We start from the raw sequence: 15,098 nt of genomic DNA, 5'->3' as shown, positions 1-15,098 counted from the left end.
ATGCTCCAGCCTGAAGTGTCAAAAGGAAAGAAAAGGCCCCACTTTTTTATTTTTTATTCCCTCCTACTTCTCTCTAGTTATTTTTGACAAGCTGGAAGAGAAGAGGGGGAGAGGGAAAGGCTGATGCGTGTTTGATATACACTTTTGACGGAGCTTTTACTTTATTATGTTTAATTGAAAAGTGTTAACGTCGTCCGACATGAATATTCAGCTGATGCCTTTTGGTGCCGTTCCAGGAGTTACGATCGCCTGTGATTCCACTACAGCTTCTCAGCACGGAGCCCTGTCAAAGCCAGAGTGACAGTGGGGAAGCTATTAATTGAAATAGCTTCATTAATTAGTAATTAACAGCAGGGTAATGACTATGTCACACATCGTATTTCAATGAATGCCCTTCATGTGTTATGGGGCTTTTAATTAAAGAATATGCATTTTAATTAAAGGCAAGTTTGGCCCTTTGGCCTCTGGAATACAAAAGATGTTTCTAACTTTCAGAACTGGGAGGAGGAAAGGTTAGTGTGGGGAAAACCAGGCTGAGTGCAAGTCGTTTCAAAGTTAAATTCCTGGCACTGCCCTGCCTGGAGCGTGGGTCCTGGACCAAGGATGGGTGAGGAGCAGCCACTGGCTTTGTAGTATCTGTGTGTAAAGCTTGGTCCATGAAAACCCCATTTTGGCACCCAGGCTGTCACTGGAAGCTGCCCTGCACAGTGGTCTACTCAGCAGCTGTGTTTGTGTCTGACTGAGGGAAAATGCAGGTATGGGGGATTTTGGAGCAGCTCAAGCACAGCTCCCATCCTCAGGAAGAAAGTCCCTGTTACTCCTGAGACATTCACAGGAGCTGAAGAGGATAATTTCCATGAACCAAATGCAATAAATTATGTTAGACTGTTTTTCGCGTGTTCCACTGATTAGGATTTCCTCCCTGGGACTGGATGGGCACAGTGTTGGTTTCTGTTGGCTCTAAGCACAGCTCTTTTTGGAATGATCCCATGCATATGCTGGGAAAGGTAATTGGGAGGTTTGAAATATGTGGACTGCACAATGAGCATCAGGGGAAAGTTTAGGAAAACAAATCCAAGGTGCCTGAGAGCTATTTACAGTCCCAAGCGAAAAAAAACTTCAAACCCCACAAAACAATAAAACCAGAATCACCCACCAAAAGGGTTACTTTACATTTTGATCTAAAAAGCATTCATGTATTAAAAACAAGAAACTTCAAACTGGCCCCTTTCAAAAATAAACTCGACTCCCCTGACACCCTGATCTGAAAGACTGAAGAGAAGCTTCCCAAATGTGATGAGGATTAGATGAGTGAGGCATTGCATTTCAAAGAGAAAATGGCACATCAAAGGCAGCTCCAGCCTGATATTGAAGTCCCCACCCAGGAGGGCTCTTTCCTGGGGGATTGGGCAAGGTAGAGGTGGTCTCTGCTGCTGGGAGTGCTTGAAGAGAAGGTGGGAAAGGCAAGAAACAGCCCCACATTTTCACAAAGGCACCTGGGGTCTGGATCAGGCCAACACAGTTTTTGGGAAGCACATCTGCCTCTCCTGGTTAATGATGTTGGTTGGGAAGTCCCTGCTTTGCCCTGCGCTGCTGAAATGTCAACAGAGCAATAATGACTTCTACCTGCATCAGAAATGAATTTAATAGTGAACTAAGAGCATCTTCTGCCTCCCCAGCTGGTCATTTCCAGAAGGTCTGGAGTGAGGTATCCTTTACCTTGTTACATTCCCAGCCTGTCCTGGGGATGGCCAACCCCACCAGGAGCTGGTCCCTCCATCCTTCACGTAGTGCCGATGCTGTTTCCCTTGGGAAGATCAAACGTTGTCTCAATTTATGAGCTGCAGAAGAAACTGTGATAAAACTGAGTCATAAAAGCCAATAGTGTCACCAGGTGAAGATAATTTACACTGCTATTCATGCTAAAATATGACCCTCTTCTTGCACCACAGCACTGAACTCCTCCAGCACCTCTTTAGCCTCCTCAGAGTGGATGCAGAGATCTGGGAGTCCCTGATACCCAGCAGCAGTAATTGAGCCCACCCTGGGTCTTGGCACAAACCAAACCCTTCCAGACCCCACCATGGATGTGATAGCTGGAAACTGGGACACACACACAGAGGCACCAAACTGAGCCTTGGTGTCTGTGGAGCAAAAAGAAGGAGATGAAGAGGAAATACTGTTTGGAGCAGAGTGGACTGGGATGGTGAGATACCATCTGCCAAATCCCTTCTGCTGCTCTGAGGAAATCCATGGAGAAAACAAGCGGATGCTGAAAATCAGAGTTCAGCTTTGGAGGAGAAGTTGAGGGAGGGAAAACGTGTGAATCACTCAGGGTATCCAAGTATGGTAATTAATGTTAATAACATTAAATAATTTAAATGGACAAGCAATATTTTATATTATATTTCTTTGACACTTTTACTGGTGTCAGACTGGGTTTGTCCTTGTGTCCTGGCTTAGTAAAATTTCATTCACTGTGGGGAAAAACAAGGGTGATTTTGGGGTGAGGGGTTATTTGAAAAATTATCTGGTTTTTTCTTCTGCTATTTACCAAAGTAAAATTCCAGGTATGAAATTCCTGTCTAGAAGGGAATATAAATTGTACAGACAGAAATTATTTATTTCCTTGGAAACAACAGCAGGGTGTTTGTGCAATGTTGGGAAGATGGACCATGTTTCTGCTCACTACTAAGGCTTCTGTGAGTACATTTTGCTGTTACACCTGCTCAGACACTTAGAACAGCACTTTTTAGGCTGTTTTCACCTTTAGGCCCTACATCCCTTCAAGACCCCCTGGGTTTGGTTTCACAACCTATGCTAACGTTCTGACCAATCTGGAAGGGAGGGTGCCATCACACTGTGTGTTAAAAAAAGCCTTTGTCTTTTACCAGGATTGCTGCTAAAATGCTGGTGCTGTGCTCATCTCTGTATAAAGGTGGAGAGCAGCTTTGCCTCCTGAATACGGCTGCTTGAAAAGTCATATATGAATTTTTAGAAGGAAGACAGCTCTCTATGTAAACAAATTGCAACTCATAAAAATCCAGTCAGATCCCTGTTTAGATGGCAGGGGGAAAGGGGTCTGAGACATCTTGGCCACAATTTTCCTTTATATTTGCAGACACAGCAAGGAAGTCCAACCTGGATGTGACACACCCTGGGCAGAGTTTGGGTCTGTCTCAAGGCAAGTGTGATTTGGGGCTGATGATCAGAGAAATTATAGGATGGTTTGGGTTGGAAAGGACCTTAAAGCTCATCCAGCTCCACCCCCTTGCCATGGGCAGAGACATCTTCCACTATCCCAGGTTGCTCCAAGCTCTGACCAACCTGGCCTTGAACACTTCCAGGGATGGGGCAGCCACAGCTTCTCTGGGCAACCTGTGCCAGGGCCTCCCCACCCTCACAGGGAAGAATTTCTTCCTAATAGCTAATCTAAACCTATTCTCCATTACTGTGAAACTCTTGGAGCTACCTGGTCTAGTTCTGTGATTCTCTGATTGTAAGAAAGACAGACCTCCCCTATTTACAGGTTTAAGTGAAATCCAAACACCCCCACAACACCCTGAAACCCCTTGTAAATGCTCGACCTTGCTCTGCCCTCCCTCTGCCTCAAAGCTCCAGGAGGGACCCAACCTGGGCCTTTCTTCCTCTGCCTTTCTTTTTTTTTCCTGCCCTGTTTGTTGTGTACCACAAGTCGCCTCATCACTTTCAAATCAAACGCCTTCTTCCTTTCTGCTGCCAGAAATTAAAATGTGGCAAGGTCTTTTCTATTTTGTTTTGTTTTGTTTTTGAACAGCAAGATTAAAAGTCTTTTGAAGAATAATGTTTTCCTAAGTTTTAGCTGACATTCAATTTTAATGACTTTTTAAACAAAGTAACTATTAACTGTGCATCGTTTTATAGTTTCCTGATGTCTGACAGGTGTTTTTGCCCATGTGGGAAACAGATGCTAATAACATTTTCCCTAATAGCTCATAAATAATAAGCATTTAGCATTTTCCTTTGTATACTGCTCTGTCAATAGCCAATTTACTTTTCAGAAGCCACAACGTTTTCCTGTCAATCAGTTTGAGCCTCGGGCACTTTTTGGTGATTAGAAACCCCTTAGAGAGCGAGAACTCCAAATTAGTTTTAAATAAAAAATAAGAATATTCATGCTGTTGAACATCTAAAGGTAAAAAAAAAAAAAAGGAAAAAGAAAAAAGATCTGGGTACATAAATATCACTGGTGGGGTATTAATACTTCATAGAACTGGAGTGACCAACTGCTCTCAGGAGGAACGCAGCAAAGACAAGCACATGACACAAAGAAAGTAATGTGTGCTGGAGAAAGAGAACTTTTTATCAAAAAAAAAAAAAAAAAGAGAAGTAATTTAGAGGTTTGCTGAAAAGCTTTACCTCTAGGAGAACTATATCACCTTCTCGTTTGGAAAATAAGCTGCAAATCTTGGTGCCTACCACAGTGTCTCACTCCTTTGATATGCCTTGGATCTTGCCATGACATTTTGTCTCTTTCCAGAAGTGAAAAGGCATAAAGTCAAAACCTCTTCCTCCAAGAGAAGAGCAGATGCAGAACTGGGAAGTCCTCAGAAGTCCTGGCGCAAAAGCCAGGAGGTGACTGGAGCACCACAGGGGCCACATGGAGCAGGGCCAGATCTGCAGACAATTGTCATCTGCTGGTTCATCGCTGCAGAAACCCTCCCTTTCCTACCCTCACAAGTGTTAGAGAAGGGTCCAGGTATCTCCTGTCAGACCTTTTAGGTTTACTGTAACATCTGTGCACCTCCCAGGCAGAAGCAGTGTTAATAAACTCCATTTAAATCAGCTTTTTCCCCTCAGTGATCACAATAAGGAGCACTTTGGATGAGAGAAGAACCTTGTGCTTCAGGATTCAAACCTATTTCTGGCGGTGCTGTGTTCAGGCTGCACAGCCATTTCCTACTACCTGACTTTATCATATCAGCATTCTGGGGGTTGTGGGACCTTGGGCAGAGACAGGACACCAACATGGGTGGGGCTTGGCTTCAGCACAGTTTGGTGTTTTCTGCATAAAGGAGCTGAAATTCGCAGATTTCACTGTTCATTAGCCCTACATCATCACACTGCATTGTAATCCACGGCTCTTCCACCAAATTTATTTTCTCATTCATTTTCCCAGAGAAAACTGGAGTGATGCAAAATTCACCAGCCAGCACAAAAGCCAGATGCTGTTTCAAGAGAAAGTTTATTTGAACATACTGACCTGGAACTCTGCACACACTGGCATACCTGCAGCTACACCATTAAACCCCAGGGGGTCTATGTTAATCAAATGTAAACATGAATATTGCAGTGACATAAAATACAGGTACCACAGATACACAAGACAAAGGGTCAGACACTGGGTTGGCTCTTTTGGTTGATTTTTCCTCCTTGAATGAAGTTAAAGGAAACTTTTGCCTTCCACCACAAAACAGGACAGCAGTGACATGACCCACAGTGCTTTCCTCCTTCACGAGCAGCAGTGTCACACCAGCTCCTTCTGAGGTGACAGCAACACAAAATGGTTACAGGCAGCATGAAATGACCATCCTTGGACTTAGCATCAGCACTGAGGTGAAGAAGCCTGGATTTCTCTAAGCAATTCAGGCTGCCTGGTTGCCCATGCAGAAGGCAAACATGCCTCATGTTTCAATTCACATGTGGTAACTTCCTAATGATAGGGGTGTTAATTGAGAGCAGAACAGCTCGAGCGGGAGAGTAACAATTAGCTGAGGCTCCTGCTTTTAAAACACACACCATGGCACATCCGTGCACAGTAGGCTGGGAATCACTTTGGCATATCTAATTTTTAAAGCTAAGAGATGGCTGCTCTGGAAGCAAGAGGGCTTCTGGCACCAGGCTGGGGCGTTGCATTGGCACGCCCTGCTCCGGAGGAGCAGCCCTGGCATCTCCGACCTCACGGGGCTGGTTCTGTTCAACACCTTCTGTTCCATTCCCTGCTTGACAATGTCCCTCAAGAAACACTTGCCAGGAATAGCTGGGATGAAAGCAAGGTTGATGGCTGGTACTGCTGGGATCACAGTTGCTTTTCGTGGTCTGGGTGCTGATGGAGCACCAAAACCTGCGAGGAGTTTGGAGACTCGCTCTCCAGATGGTGTTGGATGGGAATTGTCACTGCTGAGTGGCTCAGTGTTAAGTGCAAAAGGTTTGTAAGAAACCTGAAAGACTCATGACACCTTTCTGTCTGTTATTTTTCATTCATTTACTCGTTGGTAATCATCTCCCACCCATTCCCACCAGTTCCAAACTCCTTGTCCCTGCTGCTCAGGCTCCCACACGGGAACAGTTCAAGCCGATCTCCTTGGCCAAACTCTACCTGAAAAGGAGGAAGAAGCTCTTAAAACCCACACACATCCCTAGGAGAATTTCTCTTGCATGTCAAAGTGATGGAGAGGAATCAGAATAATCCAAATGAGCTATTATTTCAGTGTATTTAACCCCAATCCCTTACAGCCCTGAACTGGTCCAGAATAATGCCTGGTTCTGGTCTTGTACCTTCCCTTTTTTTTGGCTCACTACACACCAAATGCTAAACTGCCCCAAACAACTACCTCGTTAATTTTTCCCTCTCTGAGCAGTTGGGTTGAAACATATGCCATTAGACCTGATGTCCCCAGTTAAAACCCCTGTCACATCACTAAATATTTTAGCAAATAAAAAATTTTTTAAACACGCGGCCAGATGTCCACATTGACATAGTGCTTAAGGCGTTTGACTGATAAAAAGCCAGGCCCCTTGGTAAGTGGGGATTTAAAAACATGTCCTGAGGCAAAGTGTGCGATATTAAAAACATCCTGGGCTCTTTTGTATGGAGATTTGCATACGTTGAGGTTTTAAAGAGAGTGTCCATCTGTCACTGAGCATTCTCCCAATACAACAAAGCATTGATAAATATTTTGAACCACAGTCACTTTTCAGCAGGCACCAGCAAGGAAGCAGAATGGTTTCAGCTGGGATATCCATCGCTTTGTGCAATAAAAGGAGCTGCAGTTTCACTTGGAAGCGGTGTTAAATATTTATGAGGATGACAGCCCTGTACAATTACAGAACTACAACCTGACCCTTGGGTGATTCCATAAAAAGTATCAGCCAGCCAGCCAGAGGAAAAAAAATCCTCAAGCTTTTGTTCTGGAAAGTCTGGATGCAGTGATGTACCACGGTCGTGCTTCAGCATCAGTGGCACCCGCTTGCAACACACATGGCAGGAGGGTGGCTCCAGCATCTGCTGGAGTGATGGAAAGACTCCTTCCAGCTTTAATGAGCTCTGGACCAGGCTGGATGAGTCTGAATTGTGACCAAAGTGGTTGAAATTCATCTTTCTCAGTGTCTTTGGGAAGAAAGGGTCAAAAATTCACCTAGCTGTGGTCATGTTCAAATCCATCACATCAGAGCTTGGTTTGGCTCCTGGGATTTAAGACAATATTGGGTTTTAAGGCTCAGCCTGAGTTGTGAGAAAACACAGAGTGGCAGCAAGGATAGGGATCAGGATGTTCTCACTAAACCAGAAGGTCCAACACGTGGGAGGCATTTTACAGATGGGAAAAGCAAGCACACAGGCATCGCCTGGTGCCCTGAGGAGCTGCAGTCTCATCTCAGACAGGACAGAGGGAATGACACTCTAAATTCCACATTTTTATTTAGCTTTGCTTGTCTGGGTTGATATTTTTTAAGGAGGTACCATATTCCTCTTATTCTTCAACCATCTAGAAGCTCTGAAGTGTCTAATTGGGACAAAAAAAGTCACAGCACAAAATACATTTGCAGCAACTATTTTAGTTAATTAGATAATTTCAGTTTAAGCATGTGTGTATCTCAACAGATTGACTATCTCAACAGATTTCCAGCCTGCTCTTCTTGTATTTTTTCCTCCTTTCAATCCAAACCCATTTCTGAGCCCTTCTTTCCTGACCACTAATGTTTCTAAAGAGCCACACATAAAATAATTGGGGCTTAATCATATATTCCTCTGTTTTTCTTGCAAAGCTGGTTCTACTGGGGCAGTAACTATTGCAGTGTTGATGGTGGGAGATGCCAGGTGGCAGATGGATTTATTCATAGGTGCAGCACCATGGTCTTGCACAGTTTATGGTTGGATGACTGCACATCCATCTTGGCTGACACAGAGGAATTTCTACTAGGACATCTTTGGTGATTATTTCTGTAAGTCTTGTTTTTAAGCTGTTAAACATCCCAGGAAAGGAGAGATTCAAGACAGCAAGAGGCAGACAATAATAAAAAACTGTCTCTTATTCACTTGTAGAATACACATATTTATTGGAAAGGCACTGATTTTAATCCTCCAGCAGACAATGCTGCTTGAAGGCAGCAATACTTTGTTTGCAAGCACATGCTGCCAAAGGAAGCTGGCTTTCCTGTCTACAGTTGCAAGACAGTTTCTATGCAAGCAAGGGACCTTTGATAGGCTTTGGGAGAAATCCTGCATGTTTTGATGGTTAAGGGGCTTCATAAGTTGTGTCAGTGGTTGTGTGGTGTTAAATGCATGATTGCTTGGGTGAACAGGAGGATGTGACGGAGGGAAAATGGCTCTTGAGCAGATTAATTTCAGACAGAAGACAGGGGATTACATGGATAAGCATATCAGCTGAAGACATTCCAGTCCTTAGGCCAGAGTGTGGAGAAAGTGAAGGCTGACCTGCTTGATTAATCTGTGCTTGAGGTTTAAACTATAGCAGGTGCAAACTGGGAACTCAATGTCCTATTGCAGCTCACGAGTTTTCTGTGTGCTCTGCTGCTGGTAGTAAGGCACGTGATCAGATGGCTTGTTCTGAACCTGGTATTCCAATCTTTGCTTGCATTTTGGGCACTACTTTATATTATAAGGCCATTCCCCCACTCAGGTATGAGAGCTCAGCTGTCATCTAATAAAAGGGCTTAGATATTTTCCTCGAGAACCAGGCTATGATGAAGCACACTTTGCATCCATCCCAGGCATGTGGTACCTCAAAGATACTGGCAGCATACAAATCCTCCCTGGTGAAGTCTGGTTCCCAAGAATTTGAGATTTGGGCTGCAGGGAGGGATATTTCCACATCCCTCTCAAACCCCTCTGTTGAGCAAACCTCTGCTCCCAAGCAGGCAGCAGTTCCTCCTCACATTAAGGAAATGAATTTTGGTGGGTCTGGCTTGGTGGCTGCTGGAAATGGGGGCAAACATTTTGGAGTTTCAGGTTTGCCACATCAAGCATGTGCATGATGAGTGAGTGTTAATGCTGCCAGCACGGGCAAGAGCCAGCAAAACAAATGGTGAGTTCAAAGCCTTTGTGGACAGTGCCTTTGGCAGAGGGGATGGGGCTGTGTATTGGACCAGAGTACTGGCTGACAGAGCTGGTTTGGGAACACCAACTCTGCAGCCTGTGCAGCTGAAAAAGGGCTGAAAGACTTTTACTGATTATTTAACAACCTGTTGGTTGGCACATCCTGGATCCAGCATGGATTGCCTGGGGAACATGCACTCTGTACCTGTGTCAGCCAGAGTCTCCTCTCGGTGAGCCAGCAGAGCCATGCTGAGATGCCCTGTCCCTGACTCCTGCCAAATGGCTATGGCACAGAAATTATATGCCAAATCTTTTTCTTTTTATATAGCCAATTAAAGTCCATTAGACTAATGGTGTGATCTGAGCACACCAGCACCGGGGTGAAGACAGAACAGTGCTGTGTCCCTTCCACAGGCAGAGCTAAATTACTCTCTCTTTTCCCCACAGAATGATTCAAACTAAGGGAAAAAGCATTGGCTTGGGAGAAGCATTTCAGAGAGAAAAAATCAGCCCTCACAGAGTCCATACCCCATCTCCTCAAAGCTTGCTTACTGCCAGCTCCCTAATTTATGTAAACTGGTCATGAGAGCTGAATTAAAACCTACAATTAGCAATCCAGGAGGGCACGGCGGTAATTCAGACAGATGTGCCACTTAAAAATATTTACATAAAGCTTGCAGGATAACCAGCACTCCCAGAGGGAGCCATCATGCAGGGCTCTGGCATGCCAGCACAGCCTGGCTGTGGATCTGGCTTTGGAGGAATGTCCCCCAGCACAGCTCCACTGCCCCCACCTGCAGAGCCCAACCATGGCTTAAATCCTCAAACAGCTGCAACCACAGCTACAGCTCTTGGGGTCAAAAAGTGTAAAGACCTGAAGAAGTTATCAAGAGCCTGAATGTTTCCTGACCTTTTTCTCAGGAAGGTGCTCTGCAGTCAGTATGAATTTGCTCGAAGCTGCCCAGAGAACCTCAGAACTATCTTAACCAGCCAAGAATTCCTTGCTACTTTCTGCACCATAAACATTGGCAAGTATCCTCCCTACACACAGTGATTAGGACTTTCTAAATTGGAATTCCAGGAGGAAACCCATGACGTGGAGAGCAGGTTGGCTCACTGGTGAGAGCAGGAGGATAGGATCTGATTTTTGGTGACCATGCAAAGGGCTGGGAGCTGCCTCTCAGTTCACTTTGTCACTTGTAAGGGCAAATTCAATCTAGCAATTTCTTCCTGGAAAAGACTTTAGGGATTAATTTGCACTTTTGAAAACCTGGGATTATGGACCAGACTAGAAAGCTTTCACTGTGCCCTGGCTGAGAGCTTGGCTTCCGCTTCTGTTTTAACCAGCTTGTGTCAGCAATGGGCTTCTGTTAGAAAGGGTGAAGCAGCTTAGGGGGAAAAAATTAATTTACAAATATCCATTGCTGTTATGGTGCAAATTCAGTCCTGCCCACAGCCTCAGTCATCCTCCAGTGCAGCTCAGACGTGAAGGAAGTCCTCGTGGATGGATGCTGGGTTCCGTTTGTGGACCTCTTCCCATGGTGCATTGCCTTTTTATCTCCCAGAGAAGAGATAAACTATCTGGAAAGCAGCACTTTTGATGTGTTAAGATGCTCTAATTTAGAGGTTTTATCTGCAATTTCAGAAGCAGGTAAAGGATTGCTTGAAAGGAATCCTGTAGGCTGTGTTGGGATGTCAGGAGAGGTCAGGGGCTTTCTCAGGAGGGTTTAGGAGCCCTAAACAAACACATCTGCCCACGTGTTTTAGAGCTGGTAAAAGCACTGGTAACAGTCAGTTACAAAATGGGGCCAGTTCACACAGATGGTGAAGACAGTCATGCTGGTTTAAATCCACAGCAAAAGCAATGACTAAATTGGCTCAGACATAGCTCTGGTAGAACCAAGAACAACCATTCACAGATGTCAATTTATGGAGATAAGCTTTTTTTCCCTCCATCATTGCCCTGGCTACAGACAATCACCATTTTCCACCATTCTAGTTATATGATTTCACATATAATGCAAAAATACTTCAGCCTGGAGGATGCAAATGAAAATTTGAGGGTATGTTTTTGATATTCTCTTGCTACTCTCACAAGTACACAGTATTCCCTACTCCCTTACTGGTAGCCAACACCTCCTCTGGCACTGACATCTATTTCAAAATGATTGCAAAAAGCCATGAATTTTTCTCAAATATTTATGGGAACACCCATAATGTTCACAGCAACAGATGAAAGACTGAAAACCAGATTCACTTGTTTATTAGCAAATACAGGGGGAAAAAAAGTGATTGTCTCATTTGGTTTTTATTCTAAAAGCTCAAAACCTTCCAAATTTGAATATACTTCCATCTTAAAATGGCTATGATTTACATCAAGGTTGATTCATCTGCTGCCTTTGGTGGCTGGAATATTCCAGCAAAGGGTTTGCTTTGTTTCAGCATAATAGAAGTTGAAAAAAATACTGTTAGATGAGTTTTATTATTGCAGCTTTTATGTGGGACATGAAAGCACACTCGTTTAATACAAAGTCATTACTGCAGTTAAAACCATTAAGTTAATTAATATGGACATTTATTACTACCGATAAAAGATAATATCAGGGGATTTATAGAAACAATATATCTGTATATTCTTCCTCCTAAAGTCTCCACGAAGGCAGGACTTTCAGTGGGGCGGAATATATTGTAATGGCACCTGTTCCTGGGGCTTGCACTGAAGGTAGGTCAAGGGGAACACTTGCAGGAGAGTCATTAAGATAACCCCGGCCCCGAGAGCACCAGGGCTCACAAAATAAATCCTTCAACCTTGATAATTATGATACACTGAGGGAAGCAGAAAGTCCCCTGGTCCTGCCAAGCACTGAGTGGCAGAATAACCCGTTTCTTTTATCAGGAGCAGCCCCGCCACTACTCAGCGTGGGGACAGTGTCAGCTCCTGTCCTCAAACACAAAGATAACCCTGCCCTCAGTTTTTTTAGGTAGAGAAGAGTCAGCAAACTCTCAGCTCTCATCCCTTTCACCTCCCCAGGTCTTCAGAGCCGAAAAACCTCGAGTTGTCCCTGACTGCTCCTGGTCATTTCCTTGTACTGATGCCGGATAACAGTTGGGAGACGCGGTAATTTAATAAAGCTTTGCAAATGCAGACAACTGCAGAGTGTGATAGAGGGGCTGTATCAATCATGATAATGACAGACATTAGCAGAATGCCAAGTGTTTTGGTCTCAACAGATCTGTCACCGGTTTGCAGGCGGCAGTTGTACGTACAGGTCTGTGCATCGGCCGCTCTAATTCACTGCTGTCTGCAAAGCTGTCACTTGGAGAGGAGATTTATTGGGCTGATACATGTGATTTATGTCAGACGGCTTCAGCTTGGCTAACTTCTGTGCAACAATGGTAGTTAACAAGCAATTAAAATCTTTGGGCCGTTGTGCTGGCAGCTACAGGATAGTTCCCCTGGCATCAGCATTCAGCATTATCTGCTCTTAAAAAATCCTTATTCTGGAGGCTGGAAGAAATTGCTCTCCTTGTCACAGAGAGTTTCTTCCTCTTCTTAAAATGGTGTGAATCTGTTCTTGGGGAGGGTATTTTTAGTTCTGGTTTTCTCTGGGTCCACTGGACCTCTAGGTCCACTTGTTCCACAGTTGGGCTGTGGAAGTCTCTTGGTGATGAGAGAGATCTATGGCTGTGTGTCTGCTCCTGCATGCACACAGTGCTGTGGCCATGGGCTGCAGCCAGTGGGGGCACCGATAGATAGAATTGTATCATGGAATTGTAAGAATCACAGGATGGTTTAGGTCAGAAGGGATCTCAAAGCTCATCTAGTTCCAATTCCCTTCTCTGGAAAGAAACATCTTCCACAAGAATGACCCAAAGAAGCACCACCTCATCTTGTGGCTGAGCCCAGGCAGTCTGTGCACACACACTCCCTGTGATCCCCTCTGCCAGAGAACTCCTCCAGGACCCCTCTCCCTGGCTGCTTCCCACTCCCCCAAGCTGCTGAGCTGGTGACTCCTGATGCCCACACACCCAAACTGCTGCTGACAACACATCCTGAGACCAACCTGACAAAAAAACTGGTACAATGACACCTGGATATAAAAATAAACATTTTGGAGAAAAAATGCATTTGGGTTGATCACTTGTGCACCCACTGCCATCTTCCCAACACCAGCAGCTGCTGCTGAGTGGTACCAACCCCTTTGGCCACCTCTGAACCGGGACAGGGAGCCCAGGTCAAACTGCTGGGACTGAAGTGCATCCAGCCTCGCTGGTGAGCCCCTCTGTGTGCTCTCCTGCACCAAACTCTTTCAGTCAGGCAGTGCTCTGGTGCTAATTAGCCTCATTGCACACACACACAGAGCTCTGCCCTGAGTGATGCAGCCTTAATTACCAATGACAGGGATGGAGGGTTTTTTTTGTCCTTCTGTTACAACCACTAGTGGTGGTGAACACACACCTTAGTAGGCATTTTCCCCCACTGGACCCTGCAGTTCTTTCCCTCCACTTCCTTTCTGTGGTCTTTGAGATGGTATTTCAGACATCAGATTTTTTTCCCCTTTATAAAGTGGGTACAGGAGGCTGCACCAGAGTTTTCTGTGTGTAGATGATGCACTCTAGTACATGTTTAAGTCTCCTTTTCCCTTATTTCATGCACAAACTTCCATTCATGTTAGAAATAATACATTTGTGTTTCTGCACTTTTCAGCCTGCTAAAATCACAGGGAAATTTGACAGGTGAGTGACTGCCCAGCACAGACATCAGGAAATGCTGTGTCTCGCTTTTTAACCAATAACCAGACCTCTGGTGCATTTTCCAGCACTTTGTCCTGCAGGGACAGTGTTTATATGTGGCAGGTGAATATCTGATGCTTAGACACTCCACAAAGCTCTTTCCTTCTACAGTCACTCATGGTCTGCATTCAGAGAGCCTTGACCAAGGCAAGGTGCTACAGGAGGGCAAACCCCATTGATGGGCTTAGCTCACATTTTTTACTTCAGCCCAGCTTTACTAGTATTCACCCAGACTTTTCCTTTATTTACAGTTTTCCTGGCTCTTTTTCCCTCTCTCACCACTCCAGAGGTTGGATCCTTCCTGCCCCCCTGCTCTGCAAGTGTCGAGAAGGGTTTGTGCCTCTTAGTACAAGGTACATAGAACAGATTTATTTGTCTCCCTTAAAATATTGACTGTTTTCCTCTTTTTCAAGGCAATACCTATACCCACCATTCTGGCTCATCCTTTTTTTACTGTGGGGCTGAATTGTCTGATCCTTTATGCACAGGACCTGGGTGTGAAGGCCCAGGTAAGCTCAGGATTGCAGTCAGGATCCTAACCCAGTCTGCAGCACCAAGCTCTGCTGTCTCAGACATCACCCTGGGAAGAGGGCATGCTTGCTGAAAGTAAAGCAAAACATGTATCTAAGGAACTATACAAACCCTCTGGAAAAAACTTTTGCTGAGCAAAGGTGATCTGAGCTGACATTGAGAATTGTTTGATTTACAATAACAGGGAGATAATATTTTGCTAAGGCTCCCTGTAATACAATGTGTGTCATTTTAAATTTCCCATTACACTGAGCAATCTAATAAATAAATGCCCTGGCTGCAATAAACATGAATCATTCAGTGTGGAGAAGCTCTCAGCAGCCCTGGAACACATATCTTCTTCCTAATGGTCTTTGGAAGTCACCGATTAATTTGACTTTGAGCGGAGTGTTTCTGGAGCAGAGGAGCCTGGCTGCTGCCAGGCAAGTGCTTGTAAGATGCTGGGTCCAACTCTGAC

The sequence above is a fragment of the Myiozetetes cayanensis genome, unplaced genomic scaffold (assembly GCF_022539395.1).
Source record: "Myiozetetes cayanensis isolate MyiCay16 unplaced genomic scaffold, myiCay2020 scf19, whole genome shotgun sequence".
Classification (NCBI taxonomy): Eukaryota; Metazoa; Chordata; class Aves; order Passeriformes; family Tyrannidae; genus Myiozetetes; species Myiozetetes cayanensis.
The sequence above is the reverse complement of the archived record's forward strand: the minus strand, read 5'-3'. Positions refer to the sequence as shown.